Below are 16,813 nucleotides of genomic sequence, written 5' to 3'. Positions count from 1 at the left end.
GGATGACTCTATGAGGCTTTATTCTTAGTGCCTTGGGGGATATTCCCATGTGAGTGTCTTCACAGAACCCACCCTGAAGTTCACATCTGCACAGGACCAGTTTGGAGACAGCACCAAAGCTTGCCTCATTAGTGAAACTCTGTGGCAGGGTGGAAGTTTAAGCCTACTGTTCAGTGGTAGCCCAAGGAGCCAGTCGGGTCCATACTGTTTCCCAGCCACTGGAGCAAACAAATGACTCACAAGTGCCTAATACCTGGGTTCTCCCACCCCTTGACCTGGAAAGCCATCATCCTAGGTACTAGTGATGACAAACGTTGCCTACCCTCTTTAAAAGAAGAAGGGTCCACAATCTAAAAATGGCAGGAGCCTCCCCTGTACCCACAAGCCCAGAATGTATCTAGCAGGCAGCACTCAAAAGTCCATGGGTGGGAAGAACTGGAGAAACAGTTCAGTTTCTCCCAAAACTGTGCTTGCTGGGCAAGTATGAGAATCTGTGTCCAATCACTGGAGTCTACATAAAAACTCCAGGCTTGGGAGCACAAGCCTGAAATCCCCAGAGCAGAGACAAATAGATCCCTAGGGCTCGCTGGCCAGCCAGCCTAGCTGAATCAGTGAGCCTCAAGTTCCAGCTAGAGAACCTGCCTCAAAATAAAAACAAAAGTAAAAACAAGGTGTGTGGCTCCTGAAAACCCCAACCCAAGGTTGACTTCTGGCTTCCATGTGCACTCATGTCCAAGCATACATATACATGTCCAAGCACACACACACACACACACACACACACACACACACACACACACACACACACGTCCAAGCATACACACACATGCCCAAGTGCACACAAACATGCCCAAGCATACATATACATGTCCAAGCACACACACACACACACACACACACACACACACACACACACACGTCCAAGCATTCACACACATGTCCCTGAGGATAGACAGAGGCACAAAGGAAAGGGCAAACCTCTCTAAGAAGGACCTGTTTACATTAAGCACATTCTTTTTTGTGGACTTGTAAATGTCACTTGCTAAGAGGAGGGTCTGGGAATGTGAGCTATGTCTATCTGACTCCACAACTTAACAGCCAGAAACTAACAAGAATATGAATATGTGGAGAAGCTGCTAACAGTGGGTGTGGGATGGGGATACTTCCCAATTCAGAGACAGTCAGAAGCAGGAGTTCCCAGGTACCAGGACAATGTAGACCCCGGACTCCTGAGGGAGGAAAGCCGGATATACTATGTCTACAGAGCATCCCTCGGCCTCTTCCTTCCTCCACCCCTCCTCCTCCATTCCAAACAGTAGCCACCAGAGAGCCCCCACACTGAGCTTCTGTCTACAGGAAGAGTTTTAGAGAATTTATTAGGAGCTGAAGAAATGCTGACACTGCAATCTTGCCCGTCCTAGCAGGCAACTCGGAGCTCCCATTAGACAGTCATATGCAACAGGGGAGGGCTATGGCGGCAGCAAGGGTCTGCTCACAGAGCCCAGACCACCAACAGCCAGCAGGAGGGATGGCAGAGACAGACATGGCACACTGGATGCTAATTGCACACGGTGACTGCAGCACTGGCAAAATCTGAGCAGCCTGGGGTGGTCATCTGTGAAGGCCAGAGTGAAGAGAAATGGGGTCACCCGAGCAGGGCTGGTCCTCGGACTCCCCAGCATCTGGTGCAGCTCATTTGCCATTTTCCTCCTTTGAAAGGCATGGTAGGAGATGCCATGGGTAAGAAAGGCTGCCTTCCCTACATCTGTCACCTTTTCTGAATCCCTTCCTCATCCACAAAATAATGTTTTCTTGATCCCTCAACCTCCACCTGTTTTAATGCCTCCTTTTAAACGAGTCATAACTGCCAAAGTGTACTGCAGGTGCTGAGCAAACTATGAAGCTACAGGGTCATAGTGAACTAACTACTCACACATACACACAGACACCATACACACACACACACACACACACACACATGCACGCACGCACGCACGCACGCACGCACGCACGCACGCGTGTTCGCACGCCATCCAGGAGAGCAAGTTCACAGAGGCTGAGCAACTTTCCCCAAGTCACAGAACTAAAAACTGGGGCAAGGCCTGATACACGAGCCCCACATTTAGTGACATAGCTATGCTTTCATATTTATAGTCTCATGGGAAATTAACTCCTGGTTAAGCCAGCAGAGCAACAATCACCCCTATTGAACAGATGTGGAAACCGGAACTCAGTGAGGACCTGCCCATGAGAACCCGAAACCTCCATGTCCTAATTCATGCTACACAACTGGGTATGATGATGTTTGCTTGTAACCCCAGTACTAGAGAGAGAGGCAGAGATAAGCACCCTGGAGCTCACTGGATAGCCACCCCAGCTTAATCACTGGCAAGCCTTGGGTTCCAATGAGAGACCCAGCCTCTAAAAACAAGGCAGGTAACTCTTAAGGAACACACCTGAGGTTGGCCATTGGCCTCTGTGTATATGGGCACACACACCTGTGTATACATGGACATGTGCACATGCTTGCATGTGAGTGAATACGAGAGGGTTGCTCATGTATGCACATTGTCTGAGCCCTTGCCTTAGGCCACAGGGTATTAGGGATAGGAGCAGGAAGCCCACTCGGCAGAGCCAATCTTTCAGGAGTCAGGGAGTTGCACCCTGCTCAACATTCCCACCTTCTAGCGATAGAATGTTCACTAGAGCTGGGTTTGTCCACTGCTCTTGATACTAAGCAACATTTCCAACAAAAGTCTTATAAATTGATTTGTAGCAGAGGGAGTGATGGAGCAGCACAATGGAGACTGCAAACATTGAATTTAACACCAAAATAATCTAATGTGCCCAATTCTGTATTCCTTCCCTACATTTAATATGTACTAGAAAATCATTGGCACTTCAGTTTGCACATATATCTCAATGTGAAATAGTGAAACTGCAATAAATAAATGCATTATCTAGATAAATGGTTGCCCGTCAGAGTGAACCATGAGGAATGGTTTGTGTGCCACCATTGCTTTACAAACAGGAAAATCACTTCTCCCTTGACCCTTGGTTGTTGTCAGCTTTTGGAAGTCTAGAACAGGGTAGAAAGTACAGGTAGACCTAGAGTAGCAGGGGAGGAAGAAAAGGGGTTCCAGGACTGCCAGGAGAGGATGTCATCAGTGATAATGATGCCCGGGGCACCACGGCCCTGAACCCAGCCTGGATGCAGCTTAATCTTTGATCTTGGCCTATACACTTGAAAATATCCAGCCAACCATGACAGCCCACTCTACAGACACCAGCCTGCACTTACACCAGCCAAGCATTTTGACCCATGTCATTTCTCCACCTCTCCCTTTCTAGTCCCAAGGCTACATGTCCCCATGTGCACCGCTGGAGCAGCCAACCAAGGATTCAGCCTCTCCTCATCTTCCACCAATCTAGCCTGCTGAGAGGAGCTTGCCAGGGAGTTACCTGATGAAATCCTCAGTGGCTTCCTTTTTCTACCCTATTTTGACTCCAGAAACTTCCTCTTATGAGTCCCTCTCAACTCTCTTACATTTTTGCTTTTCTCAGGCACCTGTAAATAGGCTAATATGCTCTTAAAGGCAGGAGCTTTATCTAATTCACCTATTTGTTTCTCGGCATCAATTATAGTACCTGGGATACTGGGATGCTGAAGGCTGGTTGGATATACAGGTGGAAGTAGATGGGTGTGTCATGAGTGGATGCATGGATGGATGACATAAGCCAATGAATGGGTGCATGCATGCATTTGTGGGTGTGTGGATGGATAGATGAATGGATAAATGAATGGGGCAATGGGTAAGTGAATAAATAGATGCATGGAATGGATGCTTAGAGGAATGGATGCATGGATGCATGGTGAGTACACGGATTTATGGATGGATACATGTATGCATGCATCCATGGATACAAAGATGGATGATAACTGTGTGGGTCAGTGGATGTCTTGATGGTGAGTTGACAAATGTGTGAATGAGTAGTTGAGTATATAAAGAGACGGGTGCATAAAAGCATGGATGCAGATAGATGAGTGGGTAAAGCATGAGGAACATGGCTGAATGAAAAAAGAGTAGAGTGAGAATCAGTATGAAAGAACAAAGATCCAACCCATATGTTTGGCATTAAATTTCCTGGGACCCTGAGAAGTCTATCTGCATTCTAAGCAGCAGGACAGATTTTAGTATGTCATGAGTGCTGATGTGTCATTCAGTAAAGTGCTTCCTTTGCAAGCATGAGGACTTGAGTGGATCCCTGAATCACCATAAAAAGCCAAGCACAGTGGTGTGCACTTGCAATCCCAGCCCTGGACTTATAATCGCAGCCCTGGAGAGGCAGGGATAGGTGGATCCCTGTGACTCACTGGCCAGCCAGTCAAGTCAAATCAACCAGTGCCAAGTAAAAAGTGAGAGACCCCACCTTTAAAAAAAAAATGAAGTGGATGACACTTGAGGAACAACACCTGTACACACACACACTTTATAAAACTATACCATGAACCTCTGGCAAAGCTCATATCCCACATGGTCCAAGTCCATGACAAAACAAGCTCATCTTCCATATAATACGTCAGCTCAAATGGTGGTTTCAGGCCTGAGTGCCTGGCTCAGCCACCATTCTAGGCTCTTTGGAACCTCTCATTTAACACGTTATCTCCCTCTCAGAGCTCCAGCTACCTTTATACTGTCATCCTCCTGTAGCTGTCATGACTTCACTTTTGGATAATGTCTCAACCAGTGTCCCGCAGCCATGGTGTTAAAAACAAAATGTCTGAATCAAATGAGGTTCCTCCATCAAGCTGGGCCACAAAATTCCCCACTCAGTGCCCATCTAATTGCAATCACCCTAGGTTGCACCATATTGCCATTTTATTCATAACAGCATAATTAGAAATGTCCAATATTTTACAGGGCTCACAGTATGTTTGATTTAAGAGTATCTGTCTTATGTCCTGATACCGGCCCAGTTTAAAGGGAAAAAAAAGCATCATTGAAGTATGTCTTTTTTAATAAGCTGCACAGGCTCCAGCAACAGCCAGGGTCTTTTTAAAATTTCCCCCTTGGTGCTTCTTTGCCTGAGAATAGACAATGAACTCTAGGATGCACATAGAAAAGCTGGGTGATGTGTTCAAGATCACAATCGGGCTTAACAGTTTACTAAATTCCAAACCATAAACACCCACATTTACCTGCTACTTCTTCCTCTAAGTTGGACCCCAAATCCCAAGATGAGTCAGCACTTCAGGTGTCAAGTGAGGACCCACTTTCCACCTTTCTCGTTCTGCAAGGGCAAAATTGATGCCTGTTCTACTTATGCCCAAGACTCTTCATTGTAAGAAAGGACAACAGTAACTGCCCCAGAGGGTGATTGAACCCATGAGATGTCATACATGCATGCAAGCATGCATGCATGTACACATGGGTTGCTTTTCAAGTTGCTATGACAAAATACCTGACAAAACATGATTTAAGAAAGGAAGAATTTATTTGGTGACAGTTCACATATACAGCGCATCATAGCTAGGAAAGCATGGTGGCAGAGAATGAGGCAGCTGGTCACACTGAACACAGAGCCAGGAAACAGAGATGGGTGAAGGCTGGTGTTCCAATTTCTTCTTAGCTTTCATTCAGTCTGGGGCTCTAGCCTGTGGAATGGTGTTGCCCACACTGAAGGTTGGTCTTCCCAGTCTCCAGAGTCCCTTAAAGACTTGTCCAGAGGTTTGTTTCCATGGAGATTCTAAATCCCACCAAGTTGACAACCAAGATTGAGTATCACAAGGTGCTCTTTAACCAACAATGGATGATGTCTCTCAAGTCCACTATTGCTGAGCATATAAGCAGGAAATGGGTCTATTATGCCTCTGGTACTCTATGCTAGCAGAATGGCCCACTGTGGAGCACTGTCACTTCCCCTCATCATCACACGGCTAACTAGGAGTTGCAGCCACTCTTGCACCACTGTAGAGTCAGACCATCATACACTGGAGATGTCTGGACCAAGACCCCAAGGTTCTCCCTTCTACTCTGCATCTTTCAGGAGCAAGAGCCTATTACCCCATCCCAGAAGAAGTCTGAATCCAAGAATCTCAAACCAAACTGTCCTATTGACTGTGCACAGTACTGGAATTTGGATCTTAACTACCTCCTAAAGGTATGCTCTTGTCTTGATCCCCAGAATGGCACTAGTGGGGATTTTTTTAAGAGGAGGCAAGAAGGGAGCTGTTATGCTATTGCAGAAGCCAGACCTTCAGGAAAACAAATCGAACTCAGGGAGCTGGAAAACTCGTCTTTAATTGCGACAGTGGGCCCAGCTGGCAGACCCATCTGAGTTAAGGCTCTGAGGAGTTGGGCCCTGATTCACAGTTTTTCACAATATTTATAGACTGGACAGCACCTTTTTTTTTTTTAAACCTTTTTCTGTCATTGGTGGGGTTTAGCCTGTGTGATTAAGGACCATGATCAAGCATGTTGACAGAAGAAGAAGTGATGAAGTTGGAACAATTGTTTTGCAACTGTCCATTTAAGCCGAGGATGGTGGGGGGGTGGCTAGCTGAGGTAGGAAGTGAGATTTCGGAAGCAAAGTGCAACATGTGTGACGTAGCTAAAAGAGCAGCAGAAATTTAAACTCATTCTAAGCCTCCTCATCAATGGTCATTCATAACATGTCCTGTAAAGGATGGGTGGTACCCTAGACCTTCCCTTGCTGTCACTCTTATTTGACAGGATCATAAACATGTGCTGGTACCTATGCATGCATATGCACTGCTGTGTGGAAAACAGAACAACCGTGGCTTTCATTCCTTGGTAACACCGACCACCTTAGCTTTGAGGATGTCTCACCGAGACCCAAAGTTTGCACATTATTCTGGGCCAGTGGCCAGTGATACCAGGTATCCACTCGTCTCCACTTCCCCAGCATAGGGATTATAGATAGGTGTGTCCCACCATACCTGGCTTTTTAAAAGTAGGTTCTGGGGATTGGATTCAAAGCACTTATTATTCATGCTTGCAAGGCAAGCACTTTACCCACTGAGACATCTCTCCTGCCCTTCCTGTCACTTTTGAATGCCAGCCACAAGGAGGGCAGCTTTGTTCTGATACATACGCCCCCACCATGTTGTGCTGACTCATTGATTACAGAGTAGAACCCACAAGACTGAGAGTGAAAAAGAAGCTTTTTCTTTGTTACAGTGACAGCAACACAGCCACCTACTCACTTAACAGTCCCCAGTCAGTGTTGGCCTCCCTGACTGTTAACTGTTGAGGAACTGTCCTTCGTGACAAAGAGAAAAGAGTTGACCTGGAGAACATATACACAGAGAGAAATAAAGAAACATCCCTCCCCCGTGACAGCCTCTGAGAGCTCAGGGACAATATTGCAGCCATGAACTAAGAAAGAAAGAATATCCCAGAAGAGGAGACTCAACAAACACAAAGGACATCTGAGAAGGAGAGCTATGGTTGTAAACAATCGAAATCGTGACAGTAGCATACATAGACACCTCAAAGAAAGACACTAGAAAGACAGACAGCTAAGAAATCAGGGTACAGATAAATAGGGACCCATCCGTGCTTTGGTGACACGTAGGGGCCTGCCAGTTGATGGACTAATCTGACTCCATTTTAAGATTAGAAGCTATCTTATTACAAGATCAAAATAAGTCCACTTATGTCTTCAGTAAAACTTGGGTTCCACCATGTCTTGACCCCTTTTCTGGAACTTGATATGTTCCACACCCTATACCCTGACCTCCACCCTAATAAGATAAGATGGTCTGCCAAATAATTTTGAGAAGTTTCAGCCAAGTTCCTATGTAACCAAATTTCCTCTAGAAAACTCCAAACCCTTAAAACCCCATCCCTCAGTTTTGCAGTTTTGAGGGCTATATAAACCCCACTGTCTCACATTTATTGCTATTTTCTCAAACCCCTCATTAGGGACATAGCCTTGTCTGACAGAAAATAAAGTTTGCTTAATTCAACTAAAAGAGTTTGGATAGGGCTGGAGAGATGGCTCAGAGCACTGACTACTCTTCCTGAGGTCCTGAGTTCAATTCCCAGCAACCACATGGTGGCTCACAATCATCTATCATGAGATCTGGTGCCCTCTTCTGGCATACAGGCAAACATGCAGACAGAACACTGTATATGTAATAAAAATAAATAAATAAATTTTTAAAAGAGAGTTTGAGTAATGGTCTTTATTCTCAATCCGTGTGATTAACACAGTGTCCTAAGAGGCCTGGACTCAGGCTCCCCATCCCCAACACAGCAGCCCATTAATCCCAGTACTATGCCATCCTTTCTCTGTCTCTCTCTGTCTCTCTCTCCTTTCCTGGGAAAAGGGGGTGGCAATGCAAATGTGTATGATTATGTGCAGAGGTCAGACTACATACAACCTTGGGTGTCCTCCCTCCAGCACCATCCACCTTGATTTTTGAGACAGAAGCTCTCGCTGTACTAGAACTCACCTGATATGCTCGGTTGGCTGGCCAGCTAAACTCAGGGCTCCACCTGTCTCTGCCTCTCCAGCACTGGAATTACAATCGCATGCCACCATGCCCAGTTTCTTTGTATCTACACAGAAGCCAGAAATATCCGGGTTCCAGAGCTCCTCAGTGGTGCTAATGAACAACCATGGCTACAGAAGTATGAGAGGTTTGTACCCTTGTGTCAATAGGGAAATTCTGAAGCTACATGCTGAATTCTTCACTGAGGCCCCGCCACAGACTCTGCCTGAAGCCCATCATCACCCTGTTCACACAATCCCGACTCACTTCTCCTGCAATCAACACACTCGGGCAAACAATGAGAGCTTTACAGACACCCACCCGCCTCCCAAAAAAGAACACTGAAAGTAAGAGGAAGGAAATCAAATAATCAAAAAAGAAGGAGAAGAAAAGGAGACTGACTGGGGATTTCCAGGCTGAAGGGTCTATCAAGTACCAAGAGATGAGAACATGTCAGACCCATGTGACCTCACTGTGACAGTTCAGAAGATGAGGACAGAGCTAGATCCTATGATCTTCAAAAAGCAGGGGAGGCCATGAGTACTAGCTTAACACTTTCAAGGAATTTTAGCTTCCTGGAAGTACATAGGAACCTGGAAGAGATAAAGACTTATCACTTCCTACTGAGGTCCACCTCCCAACACACACACACACACACACACACACACACACACACACACACACACACACACACACGTTTACCCACCAAGAGGACAGAATGAAAACGCAGAAGCAGTTGAGTCCCAAACAATTATCCCCTACCTCCTTTCTCAAAAGACCCCTGAGAACCAGTCATTCGCTTATGGGCACAAACTGAGGGCCCAGAAGCCAGGATCCCCCAGCCTTTCCCACAAAGGGAGCAAAGAGGGTGGGGCTAGCAGTCTGATTCTATCTGTGGTGACCCTGCCTACAGACAGGTGAGGATGGTTCTCTTGAGTCGGTCCAGGGGGGAAGGGATGCCAGAGTACTGGGACTGAGATAGCCCAGGAAGGCCATAGTCATCATTGGAAGAGTGTGAGCAGCAGAAGTCAGAATCTAGCTGGACCAACCCCACCACTTTGCCATCAGAATGGAGTTGACAGTTCTATTCTAGACTTGTGGAAACTGGGATCAAGGAAGTTCAAATCCCAAGCCTGGAACCGCACCACTCCATAGACTAGCCTGATACAGACACACACGGCAAGGCCAGTGGCAGAAAGGTTCAGAGGTCATTTAGGTAAAGTGAGGGATGCTTTCCATAGCCCTCTAGGTGGAGGGACCCACTCAGTCTGTGTTCCAATCTAGGTGCCACAGCCAGGGTGCAGCTATCTTGAGGTTGGGGCTAATGAGGGAACCCTGAGCCTTGTGCATGCTAAGCACACACATCACTGCTAAACTCAAAATGTACACCCAATGCTTCTTTCTTCCTGTGCCTCAGCTCTTTCAGAGTGAGAGGGGCTGATTACAAGCCACCAGAGGCAGAAGAAGAGCTGCTTGGAAAGTTTGTTCCCTCTCCATAGCCCATTAGCACCCTGGGCATAAAACAGGAAATGAGGAGATGCTGGGTATGGTGACACAGGCCTTTATCCCAGCACTCCTTGAGAGGCAGGTGGATCTCTGGGTTCGAGTCCACCCTGGTCTACAGAGCAAGTTCCCCAGGACATCCAGGGCTACACAGAGAAGCTCTATCATGAGGCAAGAGGAAATGGGGAGAAGAATGACATAATTCAAAGTAGCTGCCTTGTGAGAAGTCCTCTAAGAATGCCCTTGTCTTCCTCCTCTCTGGGTCAAGGGGTAGAGCTTCCACCAAAGGAAATTGTCTTATAGCTAGCTACCCACCACCAAGCCAACTGAAAGAGGGAGGCTCTAAAAACTCAGGAAATGAACAAAACTTAGAAGCCACAGGAACTAAACAAGCTTCCGAGTCTCAGGACTCCCCTGGCAAAGTGGTTCTGGAAGGCCTCTCCCTCTGCCTTCTCCATTCAGAGGCACTAGGCTGCAAGTGGGTTAATGAAATGTATGCACATTATCGATAGAATAAGTCACTTGCAATGCCATGCTGACCTGAAACAATGATGGGACTGCTGTGTTCTAAAGGGTCCTGATATCCCAGAATGAAACATCCTTGGCTGAAAGTACAAAAGCTGGGCTCTGGAATCAGTCTGTTAAGGATGCTAGCTGACAAAATCCAGGCATGAAGGCTCTCTTGCCCTGTGTAGATCATGCCATATCCTTGCTTAGTCGAGGTCTCTCTTGCAAGTATAAGCCAGATACATAGGCCTGGTGGGGTCAATAAATCTTAGCTCCAAACTGCCATTCTCCCCTTCCCAGGCTACACAGAGTCTGGGTTAATGCTGAACACACAGCACAGGACCCATGCTAGCTGTCCCTCAGTGACGACTGTCTTCAGAATTCCAGAGACACCATATTCTTTTCTGAACACGTAGGTTTTACAAACTGTATTCTCACAATGACTACATTACCTTTCCATGATTAGAATGCATTGTTTCACTTACAGAATCCTCCTTTTACCCCAAGAGCAATAGAGCAATGTGACTTCCCCAAGGTCATGAGTAGCAGAACCAGATTCTGAACACTTTTTGGGAGGGCTCATCCCAGAATCCAGGGTCTTCACACCAGGCACCCTTGCAGTCTCCAGACAGCCTGCAATGCTGTGACCCAGTGTCACCCTAACTGTGGATCTTGTCAAAGCCACACTCTCAACACAACAAGATTTAGACTCCAGACAAATCCTCAGAAACATGCCAAGCCATCAGCAATAGGCTGTGTCCTAGACTGTGTCCTAGCAGTCTGATGGCTGAAAAGCATTTCCAATTTTTCTGTGAAAAAATGTCTGTTGTAGAAAGATAAGCGAATGCTGACACACAGCATGGTGGCTTCTGATCTAGCCCCTATAAGAAGAGAGTGTTATTCTTATCCTTGGAGTAAGTATACCTGGTCCTAATCAGCAACCTGGCTAAAAGTGGCCCGACAAACTCCAACTCAGACCCAAAAGTCAGCAGAGCCAGGATCAGTATCTGGCAAGGAATGTGGGTGTCAAGGCCCTGAGGACCTACCTCTGTGGTGGGTCACACTGCCATAGAAGCAGCTGAAGAGCTTTGCAGACATCTAAGCCCTGGGAGCCTGACTGTGATGTCATGTGACAAGCCGACTCAGTCTCCTGCCTTCAGGAGCTCCCCATCATGATGGACTATATCCTTACTCAAACTGTGAGTTGCAATAAATACTTTCCCCCTGGAGTTGTTTTTGTCAGAGCAGTTTGTCACACAACAGGTAAAACAGCTAAAACATGATTTAGTGAGTGCTCAAGTCAGCCATTGCCTCTTAACTCTTTCATGGGGGTCCATCAAAGCCCTGCCCAGGCTCTGACACCACGGCAATGTATTAGGTCACTCTTATTTGCCACTGGGGAGACTTCACAGGGTCTCTATGGACACGTCTCTGTGCCACCTGGCTAGCAGAAGAAGCGCTAAGAAGGACAGACAGCCCATGCTTAGTAGGCAGGGTAGGAAAAAGACTGGCCAGCTGTGTCCACTCAAGTGCCCCTAGGGTCCAGCTCAGCCATGCTGTCCACCTTGAGCTCTGTCCCGGTCTCATGTCTGTTGCTGTGAGAAAATATTCTGACCAAAAGTAATGTGTGTGTGTGGGGGGGGGAAGGGGTTGCTTGTCTTAGTTCATTGCTGTGGGTAAGTCAAAGCATGAAGCCAGAGTGTCATGTCCACAGCCTAGAGCAGAGGGGATAAATTCATGCTTGCTTGCTTGCTTTTCCTTATGCTCATCTTGCTTTCTCCACTCTTAACAATTCAAGGCCCAGCCTATAAAATGTTGTTGTGTATATTCAGGGTGGGTCTACATGCCCATAGGCAACCTGAACTATATAATCCCTCATTAAGATTCTCTTCCCAAGTGACTCTAGCTTGTATCAAGTTGACAGTTAAAACTAACCAGATCAAGTTCCATTGACCCCGTTCAACAGCTCCCCAAGGTCTACCAAGTATATTTCCTACACTTATTTCTAAGCCCGACTATGCGCCTTGCTCATCAACCCAGCCAGGGAGTCCTGAGGACTCTTCTAGACAGCGTGGGAGGGAAGCCTGGTGAAAGAGCCATGCTAGCTCCGTCATTTCAGGCTAGCTCCAGGTTGCAGAGGGCAGAGTTTCTGGTGAGTGGCCTTTCCTGGGAACTTCTCGTCTCATCTCCTGGCCCCAGACTTGTCCTCTGAGTCTTCACCTGAGTCTGCAAATCTGACTTCTTGCTGCAGCGCACAGAAGCCCAAGACTTTCACTTCTCTGTGTCATCCTGATTGGTGACTTTGTGGCTTGGCCTGTCCCTACAAACTGTCCAGGGACCATCTGCCCCTATGCACTCCACCTGAGACCTTCCTAAAGCAGCCTCCTTGGGCTGCTAGATCTCAGGAGAGTGGAAGGAAAGTTAGTGTGGAGGGGACCCCATTCTGTGAAGAGGAGATTGCAGGCAGGAGTTAGGGCTTCATCTTGACTAACCATATCTCTAAGCATCCATGTCCCTCTGGAGTAGAGGGGAGGGAAGGCCATAGTGCTCCCTCACAGCAGATTCCTGAGGAGAGGCTGCCTCCCTTGAGACTAACTGCAAAGTCAAGGATGAGCTATCTTGCCAGGGAGATCCACTATGTGTTGCCAAACACCAGGAGTTCAAGAAATCTCTCTGAAAATGAGCCCCTATCTGTATGGAAATAAGAATACAGGAGCTACCAGAAGCCTCCCTAGTCCCTGGTTGACTGGGTCCAGTTTGCAATGATAGCGAAAACTTCAACCCCAGCTCAGACAGGGTATCCTCTAGGGGGCTCCCAGAGCCTGACACAACCCTGCTTTATGATCCTCAGAAATCTTTCCCTGAAAAAATGCAAATTCATTTACCCTAGAGGAGCCCTTAGCAGTGCATTTCAGCCCGTCTCTGTGAGGAGATGGCAGCCTCAGCCTACCCTGAGCATGACTGTGACAAATGGGAGTGGGAAGTGGATTTGAGATGTGATTTCTGATTAACACAATTACAGGGAGCATGGGCTTCAGTTTCTGGTAGACAAGACAATAAATTAATTGCACCCTAATATGGAAAAGATTGCATCCCTGGATCTCTGTGCCCGGCCCCACTGCAACTCATGGATGTAAAGAATAATTGTATGGTATTGTCAAGAGAGTCATGGCAGGGATTCAATTACACTGTAGAGTGACTGGCTGTAAGCATGACCAGCATTGGTCTCATCCTCTGATCTTACAGGATAAAATGCTGCTTCCTAAAGCCCCATTCTCGAAACAGGAGACAGAAAGAGCTGGGCTGTTGTTTCACACCCTTTGTGCAGCAAGAATACTTTCAAGATCTCTGCCAGCAAGTGCCTGGAGGTGACCCTGTCCATGAACATGACCTGAGGCCTTCATCTTTGTCCTGCAGCTGTTAAGGGTTCCCATTCCCATAGTGGCTCTGTCCTTGTGGGATCCATCAGTTCTATTGACCTTGTGTTAAGAGCTATATGAGGACTGGGCTCAGTGGTGAAAATGTTTGTCCTGCAAACATGAGGACCAGTGTGCAGATTTCCAGAACCTACTAAACACTGGGCTGGCATGGAGGAGACAAGGGATCCCCAGACCAAGCTGGCCAGTCAGTCAGGCTAGCCAAATCAGCATGCTCTGTGTTTGATTGAGAAATTCTACTTCAATGAATGGGTGAAACAGCTTTTAAGGATGATTACCAGCATCTATTAGGGCTTCCACATACATGGATACCCATTTGCAAGTGCACCCACTCCGGTGCGGGTTTTCACAAGATGGTCGGTGAATTCCTGATAAGGAGACTTGGTGAAAACAGTCTCTTTCCAGAGGTCAGGGGTCAGGTAGCTGTAGGTCTTAGAGATGACATCAAAAGTGGCCTTGGCAAAGTTGCCCTGGGCTGGCAGTGCAACCCCTGGCTAACGTGTAGCAGACATCAATACCAGCCATCATCAGTAGCTTTTGGGACACAGAAGCAGTATGCCAGTGCCTTTTGGGGCAGGGATGAGACACACCAACACAGAGCCACAGCAGCCTGTCATCTTGCACAGAACAGTGTGAGCTTGCCAATCTTGTTCCCCCAGTAGCATCTCTGCACAGGGACAATGGAAAGCTTGGCCAAGATGATGGATCCTTAGATGGCAGTGGCTATCTCCTGTCAACATAATCATAGTAGTCCCCAATGGTAACAGAAGCCTTGAACCTGTTCCTCTGGCCAGCAGTGACTGCTTCTGCAGTGGCATGAGATTTAGAACCTTTAGGGATGCACTCAAGAGAAAAAACAAACAAACAAACAAAAAAGCCAATGATCTCAGATTCCTTAATGGGCAGACAGAAGAGGTAGATCTCCTCCAGGGATTTGATCTTCATGTCCTTAACCAGGCAGCCCAGCTTTGTGATGAGGATTTATTTACTCTTGTCTCCAGCTTTACCTCCATGAGACCCTCATCCTCCACCATGGTCACAGCCTCTTCCACAATCTTGGCCCCTAAGGCCAAATCCTCCAGAGAAGCACTGTGGCTCCCTAATCCTGGCCCCCAGGGTTCTCCTGGCCCTCCTGCTGCACCAGCATCATCCTCCATTTGGTATTTTCCCAAAGAAGAAGCTATTGAGAAATTTTTAATCCATGTTCACCACAGATATTGACCAGTTTACTAAAACAATTCAGTTTCCCAAGAATTTGATGGGCCAGCTATTGTTTTATGTGAAATCATCCCAAATTCCTTCAGCTTCAGTTAGCAAGGAATAAACACTTAATAGGCTATGGGGCAGTGAGGGAGGCAGTCAGGTAGGTATCTGGGTCAGGGAGAAGGACTAACCCCAACACAGTCCCTGAGACAGAACATACATCAAGTGTCCTCCGAAGAGCAAAGGGACGCACCAACTGTGCAGCTTAAAGCAGAGCATGGGAGATCAGTAGCTGAGAGAGAAGCCATGCTGCAGAGAGCCTCTGAGCTCTTTGTGGAGGTGTGCTCTGGTAGAGGGAGTGTGAGAAACCACACCTCCAAGCTTTATTCTGAAGGCCCTATGCCTGCCATATACGGAGCTGAGCAATTAGGAAGGCTACTATAGTAAACCAGGTGAGATGCAGTGGTTCCTGCCAGGGCTACCTCAGTGCATGGAGCAGTAGATTTGCAATCTCTTCTGCCCAGAGATTGGTAAAGATTCCCCGAAGTAGGAGGGAAGGACAAGGGTGAATGAGCTCACTCACCAAAGCCCCAAAAGTCTTTACTTGAGCACTTGTAAGGATATCGTGGAGTTGGGGAAGCTGTAGCCCAAGCGAGCTGAAGGAAGAATGGCAGTTGTGGGCCTCAGTTGAAGATGCCCACGAGGTAGCCAAGCGATACTTTCCAGATTCATCAGAACATTAAGAGTGGAGCTTGCTAAAGAATTCAGACTCTCTCACTTTGCTGTTGAACCCTTTATTGTTCCATAAAGACTTTCTTCTTCTAGTAGTTTGAGAGCTACAAAGCAGAAGGTTACTTATGAGATAAATGCCAATTTTGCTTTGGGATTTAAAAGCCAGAATTTCTGTATCTCAGGAGACCTGTCATTGAAAACCCTGGGTGAGACCAACAGTTCCTACCAGGGTACTGCACCAACTTAGTGCGTTCAGCCACATACATGTTCTGCACTGTCTGATCATGCCTCTCTCCTCCATCCTCTAGACTGGCAGAGGCATTTGTGTTCATCTGTGGGCTCTCCGTGCCAGACTCTTGAGGTAACCTACAGTTATAGAATTTGGTGTCAACCCATGGAAAGCTGTGGGGGCTCAGGGACTTCTTTCTGCCTTTACTAGGGAAGTTCAGAACACCTTTGGCCATGGTTGTCATTCTTTTGATATTTCTCTCTCTATGAATGGCTCATTCATAGTGTTTGCCCCCACCACCACCGCACACTTTGTATTATGTTGTCTTTTTCCTTCTTGATTTGTGGGAATTCTTTATACAGGTTGGCTACTTAATTTTTGTTATTAACAAAATGGTTTGTGCTTTTATGTTGTTTTAGTGTCTTTTACAAATACAGATATTGGATTTTTATTATTCTTTGTGATTTTTTTTCTTTTTGTGTTATTCAATATTTATAGTGAGAGCCTCAGATAGTCACCAATATTCTAAAATGCTTTACTGTACATGTTTAGATTTTTAATTCACTTTATACAAACCTGTCCTAATTAACCTCCTTTTGCTATGACCAAAGCCAAGCTTGTCCATGACCCCAAACAACTCGGAGATGGCAAGAACTTACAGGGCACATAGCCTTTCATTGA

General features: G+C 46.7%; 1 long non-coding RNA gene across 1 annotated transcript in view; it reads left to right on the top strand.

Annotated features, from left to right (window-relative positions):
- The first annotated feature begins 863 nt into the window (after positions 1-863).
- Positions 864-16,813, top strand: part of LOC118239046 — a 30,087-nt gene continuing 14,137 nt past the window's right edge. The window contains exon 1 of the long non-coding RNA XR_004772442.1: positions 864-16,264. This is a non-coding gene — a long non-coding RNA (uncharacterized LOC118239046). The remainder of the gene's footprint in view (positions 16,265-16,813) is intronic.

Source organism: Cricetulus griseus (assembly GCF_003668045.3).
Source record: "Cricetulus griseus strain 17A/GY chromosome 1 unlocalized genomic scaffold, alternate assembly CriGri-PICRH-1.0 chr1_1, whole genome shotgun sequence".
Lineage (NCBI taxonomy): Eukaryota > Metazoa > Chordata > Mammalia > Rodentia > Cricetidae > Cricetulus > Cricetulus griseus.
The sequence above is the reverse complement of the archived record's forward strand: the minus strand, read 5'-3'. Positions and strand labels throughout refer to the sequence as shown.